Source organism: Carcharodon carcharias, unplaced genomic scaffold, assembly GCF_017639515.1.
Source record: "Carcharodon carcharias isolate sCarCar2 unplaced genomic scaffold, sCarCar2.pri scaffold_790_ctg1, whole genome shotgun sequence".
NCBI lineage: Eukaryota > Metazoa > Chordata > Chondrichthyes > Lamniformes > Lamnidae > Carcharodon > Carcharodon carcharias.
In genome coordinates, this window is record NW_024471115.1 from 74,535 (window position 1) to 84,411 (window position 9,877).

Sequence of the window (9,877 nt, forward strand, 5' to 3'; positions counted from 1 at the left end):
CTCTCACTGGGGTACGGGTCCCACACACACTGACTCTCACTGGGGTACGGGTCCCACACACACTGACTCTCACTGGGGTACGGGTCCCACACACACTGACTCTCACTGGGGTACGGGTCCCACACACACTGACTCTCACTGGGGTACGGGTCCCACACACACTGACTCTCACTGGGGTACGGGTCCCACACACACTGACTCTCACTGGGGTACGGGTCCCACACACACTGACTCTCACTGGGATACGGGTCCCACACACATTGACTCTCACTGGGGTACGGGTCCCACAGACACTGACTCTCACTGGGGTACGGGTCCCAATACACTGACTCTCAGTGGGGCATGGGTCCCACACACACTGACTCACTCTCCCACACACACTGACTCTCACTGGGTACCACACACACACACTGACTCTCACTGGGGTACGGGTCCCACACACACTGACTCTCACTGGGGTACGGGTCCCACACACACTGACTCTCACTGGGGTACGGGTCCCACACACACTGACTCTCACTGGGGTACGGGTCCCACACACACTGACTCTCACTGGGGTACGGGTCCCACACACACTGACTCTCACTGGGGTACGGGTCCCACACACACTGACTCTCACTGGGGTACGGGTCCCACACACACTGACTCTCACTGGGGTACGGGTCCCACACACACTGACTCTCACTGGGGTACGGGTCCCACACACACTGACTCTCACTGGGGTACGGGTCCCACACACACTGACTCTCACTGGGGTACGGGTCCCACACACACTGACTCTCACTGGGGTACGGGTCCCACACACACTGACTCTCACTGGGGTACGGGTCCCACACACACTGACTCTCACTGGGGTACGGGTCCCACACACACTGACTCTCACTGGGGTACGGGTCCCACACACACTGACTCTCACTGGGGTACGGGTCCCACACACACTGACTCTCACTGGGGTACGGGTCCCACACACACTGACTCTCACTGGGGTACGGGTCCCACACACACTGACTCTCACTGGGGTACGGGTCCCACACACACTGACTCTCACTGGGGTACGGGTCCCACACACACTGACTCTCACTGGGGTACGGGTCCCACACACACTGACTCTCACTGGGGTACGGGTCCCACACACACTGACTCTCACTGGGGTACGGGTCCCACACACACTGACTCTCACTGGGGTACGGGTCCCACACACACTGACTCTCACTGGGGTACGGGTCCCACACACACTGACTCTCACTGGGGTACGGGTCCCACACACACTGACTCTCACTGGGGTACGGGTCCCACACACACTGACTCTCACTGGGGTACGGGTCCCACACACACTGACTCTCACTGGGGTACGGGTCCCACACACACTGACTCTCACTGGGGTACGGGTCCCACACACACTGACTCTCACTGGGGTACGGGTCCCACACACACTGACTCTCACTGGGGTACGGGTCCCACACACACTGACTCTCACTGGGGTACGGGTCCCACACACACTGACTCTCACTGGGGTACGGGTCCCACACACACTGACTCTCACTGGGGTACGGGTCCCACACACACTGACTCTCACTGGGGTACGGGTCCCACACACACTGACTCTCACTGGGGTACGGGTCCCACACACACTGACTCTCACTGGGGTACGGGTCCCACACACACTGACTCTCACTGGGGTACGGGTCCCACACACACTGACTCTCACTGGGGTACGGGTCCCACACACACTGACTCTCACTGGGGTACGGGTCCCACACACACTGACTCTCACTGGGGTACGGGTCCCACACACACTGACTCTCACTGGGGTACGGGTCCCACACACACTGACTCTCACTGGGGTACGGGTCCCACACACACTGACTCTCACTGGGGTACGGGTCCCACACACACTGACTCTCACTGGGGTACGGGTCCCACACACACTGACTCTCACTGGGGTACGGGTCCCACACACACTGACTCTCACTGGGGTACGGGTCCCACACACACTGACTCTCACTGGGGTACGGGTCCCACACACACTGACTCTCACTGGGGTACGGGTCCCACACACACTGACTCTCACTGGGGTACGGGTCCCACACACACTGACTCTCACTGGGGTACGGGTCCCACACACACTGACTCTCACTGGGGTACGGGTCCCACACACACTGACTCTCACTGGGGTACGGGTCCCACACACACTGACTCTCACTGGGGTACGGGTCCCACACACACTGACTCTCACTGGGGTACGGGTCCCACACACACTGACTCTCACTGGGGTACGGGTCCCACACACACTGACTCTCACTGGGGTACGGGTCCCACACACACTGACTCTCACTGGGGTACGGGTCCCACACACACTGACTCTCACTGGGGTACGGGTCCCACACACACTGACTCTCACTGGGGTACGGGTCCCACACACACTGACTCTCACTGGGGTACGGGTCCCACACACACTGACTCTCACTGGGGTACGGGTCCCACACACACTGACTCTCACTGGGGTACGGGTCCCACACACACTGACTCTCACTGGGGTACGGGTCCCACACACACTGACTCTCACTGGGGTACGGGTCCCACACACACTGACTCTCACTGGGGTACGGGTCCCACACACACTGACTCTCACTGGGGTACGGGTCCCACACACACTGACTCTCACTGGGGTACGGGTCCCACACACACTGACTCTCACTGGGGTACGGGTCCCACACACACTGACTCTCACTGGGGTACGGGTCCCACACACACTGACTCTCACTGGGGTACGGGTCCCACACACACTGACTCTCACTGGGGTACGGGTCCCACACACACTGACTCTCACTGGGGTACGGGTCCCACACACACTGACTCTCACTGGGGTACGGGTCCCACACACACTGACTCTCACTGGGGTACGGGTCCCACACACACTGACTCTCACTGGGGTACGGGTCCCACACACACTGACTCTCACTGGGGTACGGGTCCCACACACACTGACTCTCACTGGGGTACGGGTCCCACACACACTGACTCTCACTGGGGTACGGGTCCCACACACACTGACTCTCACTGGGGTACGGGTCCCACACACACTGACTCTCACTGGGGTACGGGTCCCACACACACTGACTCTCACTGGGGTACGGGTCCCACACACACTGACTCTCACTGGGGTACGGGTCCCACACACACTGACTCTCACTGGGGTACGGGTCCCACACACACTGACTCTCACTGGGGTACGGGTCCCACACACACTGACTCTCACTGGGGTACGGGTCCCACACACACTGACTCTCACTGGGGTACGGGTCCCACACACACTGACTCTCACTGGGGTACGGGTCCCACACACACTGACTCTCACTGGGGTACGGGTCCCACACACACTGACTCTCACTGGGGTACGGGTCCCACACACACTGACTCTCACTGGGGTACGGGTCCCACACACACTGACTCTCACTGGGGTACGGGTCCCACACACACTGACTCTCACTGGGGTACGGGTCCCACACACACTGACTCTCACTGGGGTACGGGTCCCACACACACTGACTCTCACTGGGGTACGGGTCCCACACACACTGACTCTCACTGGGGTACGGGTCCCACACACACTGACTCTCACTGGGGTACGGGTCCCACACACACTGACTCTCACTGGGGTACGGGTCCCACACACACTGACTCTCACTGGGGTACGGGTCCCACACACACTGACTCTCACTGGGGTACGGGTCCCACACACACTGACTCTCACTGGGGTACGGGTCCCACACACACTGACTCTCACTGGGGTACGGGTCCCACACACACTGACTCTCACTGGGGTACGGGTCCCACACACACTGACTCTCACTGGGGTACGGGTCCCACACACACTGACTCTCACTGGGGTACGGGTCCCACACACACTGACTCTCACTGGGGTACGGGTCCCACACACACTGACTCTCACTGGGGTACGGGTCCCACACACACTGACTCTCACTGGGGTACGGGTCCCACACACACTGACTCTCACTGGGGTACGGGTCCCACACACACTGACTCTCACTGGGGTACGGGTCCCACACACACTGACTCTCACTGGGGTACGGGTCCCACACACACTGACTCTCACTGGGGTACGGGTCCCACACACACTGACTCTCACTGGGGTACGGGTCCCACACACACTGACTCTCACTGGGGTACGGGTCCCACACACACTGACTCTCACTGGGGTACGGGTCCCACACACACTGACTCTCACTGGGGTACGGGTCCCACACACACTGACTCTCACTGGGGTACGGGTCCCACACACACTGACTCTCACTGGGGTACGGGTCCCACACACACTGACTCTCACTGGGGTACGGGTCCCACACACACTGACTCTCACTGGGGTACGGGTCCCACACACACTGACTCTCACTGGGGTACGGGTCCCACACACACTGACTCTCACTGGGGTACGGGTCCCACACACACTGACTCTCACTGGGGTACGGGTCCCACACACACTGACTCTCACTGGGGTACGGGTCCCACACACACTGACTCTCACTGGGGTACGGGTCCCACACACACTGACTCTCACTGGGGTACGGGTCCCACACACACTGACTCTCACTGGGGTACGGGTCCCACACACACTGACTCTCACTGGGGTACGGGTCCCACACACACTGACTCTCACTGGGGTACGGGTCCCACACACACTGACTCTCACTGGGGTACGGGTCCCACACACACTGACTCTCACTGGGGTACGGGTCCCACACACACTGACTCTCACTGGGGTACGGGTCCCACACACACTGACTCTCACTGGGGTACGGGTCCCACACACACTGACTCTCACTGGGGTACGGGTCCCACACACACTGACTCTCACTGGGGTACGGGTCCCACACACACTGACTCTCACTGGGGTACGGGTCCCACACACACTGACTCTCACTGGGGTACGGGTCCCACACACACTGACTCTCACTGGGGTACGGGTCCCACACACACTGACTCTCACTGGGGTACGGGTCCCACACACACTGACTCTCACTGGGGTACGGGTCCCACACACACTGACTCTCACTGGGGTACGGGTCCCACACACACTGACTCTCACTGGGGTACGGGTCCCACACACACTGACTCTCACTGGGGTACGGGTCCCACACACACTGACTCTCACTGGGGTACGGGTCCCACACACACTGACTCTCACTGGGGTACGGGTCCCACACACACTGACTCTCACTGGGGTACGGGTCCCACACACACTGACTCTCACTGGGGTACGGGTCCCACACACACTGACTCTCACTGGGGTACGGGTCCCACACACACTGACTCTCACTGGGGTACGGGTCCCACACACACTGACTCTCACTGGGGTACGGGTCCCACACACACTGACTCTCACTGGGGTACGGGTCCCACACACACTGACTCTCACTGGGGTACGGGTCCCACACACACTGACTCTCACTGGGGTACGGGTCCCACACACACTGACTCTCACTGGGGTACGGGTCCCACACACACTGACTCTCACTGGGGTACGGGTCCCACACACACTGACTCTCACTGGGGTACGGGTCCCACACACACTGACTCTCACTGGGGTACGGGTCCCACACACACTGACTCTCACTGGGGTACGGGTCCCACACACACTGACTCTCACTGGGGTACGGGTCCCACACACACTGACTCTCACTGGGGTACGGGTCCCACACACACTGACTCTCACTGGGGTACGGGTCCCACACACACTGACTCTCACTGGGGTACGGGTCCCACACACACTGACTCTCACTGGGGTACGGGTCCCACACACACTGACTCTCACTGGGGTACGGGTCCCACACACACTGACTCTCACTGGGGTACGGGTCCCACACACACTGACTCTCACTGGGGTACGGGTCCCACACACACTGACTCTCACTGGGGTACGGGTCCCACACACACTGACTCTCACTGGGGTACGGGTCCCACACACACTGACTCTCACTGGGGTACGGGTCCCACACACACTGACTCTCACTGGGGTACGGGTCCCACACACACTGACTCTCACTGGGGTACGGGTCCCACACACACTGACTCTCACTGGGGTACGGGTCCCACACACACTGACTCTCACTGGGGTACGGGTCCCACACACACTGACTCTCACTGGGGTACGGGTCCCACACACACTGACTCTCACTGGGGTACGGGTCCCACACACACTGACTCTCACTGGGGTACGGGTCCCACACACACTGACTCTCACTGGGGTACGGGTCCCACACACACTGACTCTCACTGGGGTACGGGTCCCACACACACTGACTCTCACTGGGGTACGGGTCCCACACACACTGACTCTCACTGGGGTACGGGTCCCACACACACTGACTCTCACTGGGGTACGGGTCCCACACACACTGACTCTCACTGGGGTACGGGTCCCACACACACTGACTCTCACTGGGGTACGGGTCCCACACACACTGACTCTCACTGGGGTACGGGTCCCACACACACTGACTCTCACTGGGGTACGGGTCCCACACACACTGACTCTCACTGGGGTACGGGTCCCACACACACTGACTCTCACTGGGGTACGGGTCCCACACACACTGACTCTCACTGGGGTACGGGTCCCACACACACTGACTCTCACTGGGGTACGGGTCCCACACACACTGACTCTCACTGGGGTACGGGTCCCACACACACTGACTCTCACTGGGGTACGGGTCCCACACACACTGACTCTCACTGGGGTACGGGTCCCACACACACTGACTCTCACTGGGGTACGGGTCCCACACACACTGACTCTCACTGGGGTACGGGTCCCACACACACTGACTCTCACTGGGGTACGGGTCCCACACACACTGACTCTCACTGGGGTACGGGTCCCACACACACTGACTCTCACTGGGGTACGGGTCCCACACACACTGACTCTCACTGGGGTACGGGTCCCACACACACTGACTCTCACTGGGGTACGGGTCCCACACACACTGACTCTCACTGGGGTACGGGTCCCACACACACTGACTCTCACTGGGGTACGGGTCCCACACACACTGACTCTCACTGGGGTACGGGTCCCACACACACTGACTCTCACTGGGGTACGGGTCCCACACACACTGACTCTCACTGGGGTACGGGTCCCACACACACTGACTCTCACTGGGGTACGGGTCCCACACACACTGACTCTCACTGGGGTACGGGTCCCACACACACTGACTCTCACTGGGGTACGGGTCCCACACACACTGACTCTCACTGGGGTACGGGTCCCACACACACTGACTCTCACTGGGGTACGGGTCCCACACACACTGACTCTCACTGGGGTACGGGTCCCACACACACTGACTCTCACTGGGGTACGGGTCCCACACACACTGACTCTCACTGGGGTACGGGTCCCACACACACTGACTCTCACTGGGGTACGGGTCCCACACACACTGACTCTCACTGGGGTACGGGTCCCACACACACTGACTCTCACTGGGGTACGGGTCCCACACACACTGACTCTCACTGGGGTACGGGTCCCACACACACTGACTCTCACTGGGGTACGGGTCCCACACACACTGACTCTCACTGGGGTACGGGTCCCACACACACTGACTCTCACTGGGGTACGGGTCCCACACACACTGACTCTCACTGGGGTACGGGTCCCACACACACTGACTCTCACTGGGGTACGGGTCCCACACACACTGACTCTCACTGGGGTACGGGTCCCACACACACTGACTCTCACTGGGGTACGGGTCCCACACACACTGACTCTCACTGGGGTACGGGTCCCACACACACTGACTCTCACTGGGGTACGGGTCCCACACACACTGACTCTCACTGGGGTACGGGTCCCACACACACTGACTCTCACTGGGGTACGGGTCCCACACACACTGACTCTCACTGGGGTACGGGTCCCACACACACTGACTCTCACTGGGGTACGGGTCCCACACACACTGACTCTCACTGGGGTACGGGTCCCACACACACTGACTCTCACTGGGGTACGGGTCCCACACACACTGACTCTCACTGGGGTACGGGTCCCACACACACTGACTCTCACTGGGGTACGGGTCCCACACACACTGACTCTCACTGGGGTACGGGTCCCACACACACTGACTCTCACTGGGGTACGGGTCCCACACACACTGACTCTCACTGGGGTACGGGTCCCACACACACTGACTCTCACTGGGGTACGGGTCCCACACACACTGACTCTCACTGGGGTACGGGTCCCACACACACTGACTCTCACTGGGGTACGGGTCCCACACACACTGACTCTCACTGGGGTACGGGTCCCACACACACTGACTCTCACTGGGGTACGGGTCCCACACACACTGACTCTCACTGGGGTACGGGTCCCACACACACTGACTCTCACTGGGGTACGGGTCCCACACACACTGACTCTCACTGGGGTACGGGTCCCACACACACTGACTCTCACTGGGGTACGGGTCCCACACACACTGACTCTCACTGGGGTACGGGTCCCACACACACTGACTCTCACTGGGGTACGGGTCCCACACACACTGACTCTCACTGGGGTACGGGTCCCACACACACTGACTCTCACTGGGGTACGGGTCCCACACACACTGACTCTCACTGGGGTACGGGTCCCACACACACTGACTCTCACTGGGGTACGGGTCCCACACACACTGACTCTCACTGGGGTACGGGTCCCACACACACTGACTCTCACTGGGGTACGGGTCCCACACACACTGACTCTCACTGGGGTACGGGTCCCACACACACTGACTCTCACTGGGGTACGGGTCCCACACACACTGACTCTCACTGGGGTACGGGTCCCACACACACTGACTCTCACTGGGGTACGGGTCCCACACACACTGACTCTCACTGGGGTACGGGTCCCACACACACTGACTCTCACTGGGGTACGGGTCCCACACACACTGACTCTCACTGGGGTACGGGTCCCACACACACTGACTCTCACTGGGGTACGGGTCCCACACACACTGACTCTCACTGGGGTACGGGTCCCACACACACTGACTCTCACTGGGGTACGGGTCCCACACACACTGACTCTCACTGGGGTACGGGTCCCACACACACTGACTCTCACTGGGGTACGGGTCCCACACACACTGACTCTCACTGGGGTACGGGTCCCACACACACTGACTCTCACTGGGGTACGGGTCCCACACACACTGACTCTCACTGGGGTACGGGTCCCACACACACTGACTCTCACTGGGGTACGGGTCCCACACACACTGACTCTCACTGGGGTACGGGTCCCACACACACTGACTCTCACTGGGGTACGGGTCCCACACACACTGACTCTCACTGGGGTACGGGTCCCACACACACTGACTCTCACTGGGGTACGGGTCCCACACACACTGACTCTCACTGGGGTACGGGTCCCACACACACTGACTCTCACTGGGGTACGGGTCCCACACACACTGACTCTCACTGGGGTACGGGTCCCACACACACTGACTCTCACTGGGGTACGGGTCCCACACACACTGACTCTCACTGGGGTACGGGTCCCACACACACTGACTCTCACTGGGGTACGGGTCCCACACACACTGACTCTCACTGGGGTACGGGTCCCACACACACTGACTCTCACTGGGGTACGGGTCCCACACACACTGACTCTCACTGGGGTACGGGTCCCACACACACTGACTCTCACTGGGGTACGGGTCCCACACACACTGACTCTCACTGGGGTACGGGTCCCACACACACTGACTCTCACTGGGGTACGGGTCCCACACACACTGACTCTCACTGGGGTACGGGTCCCACA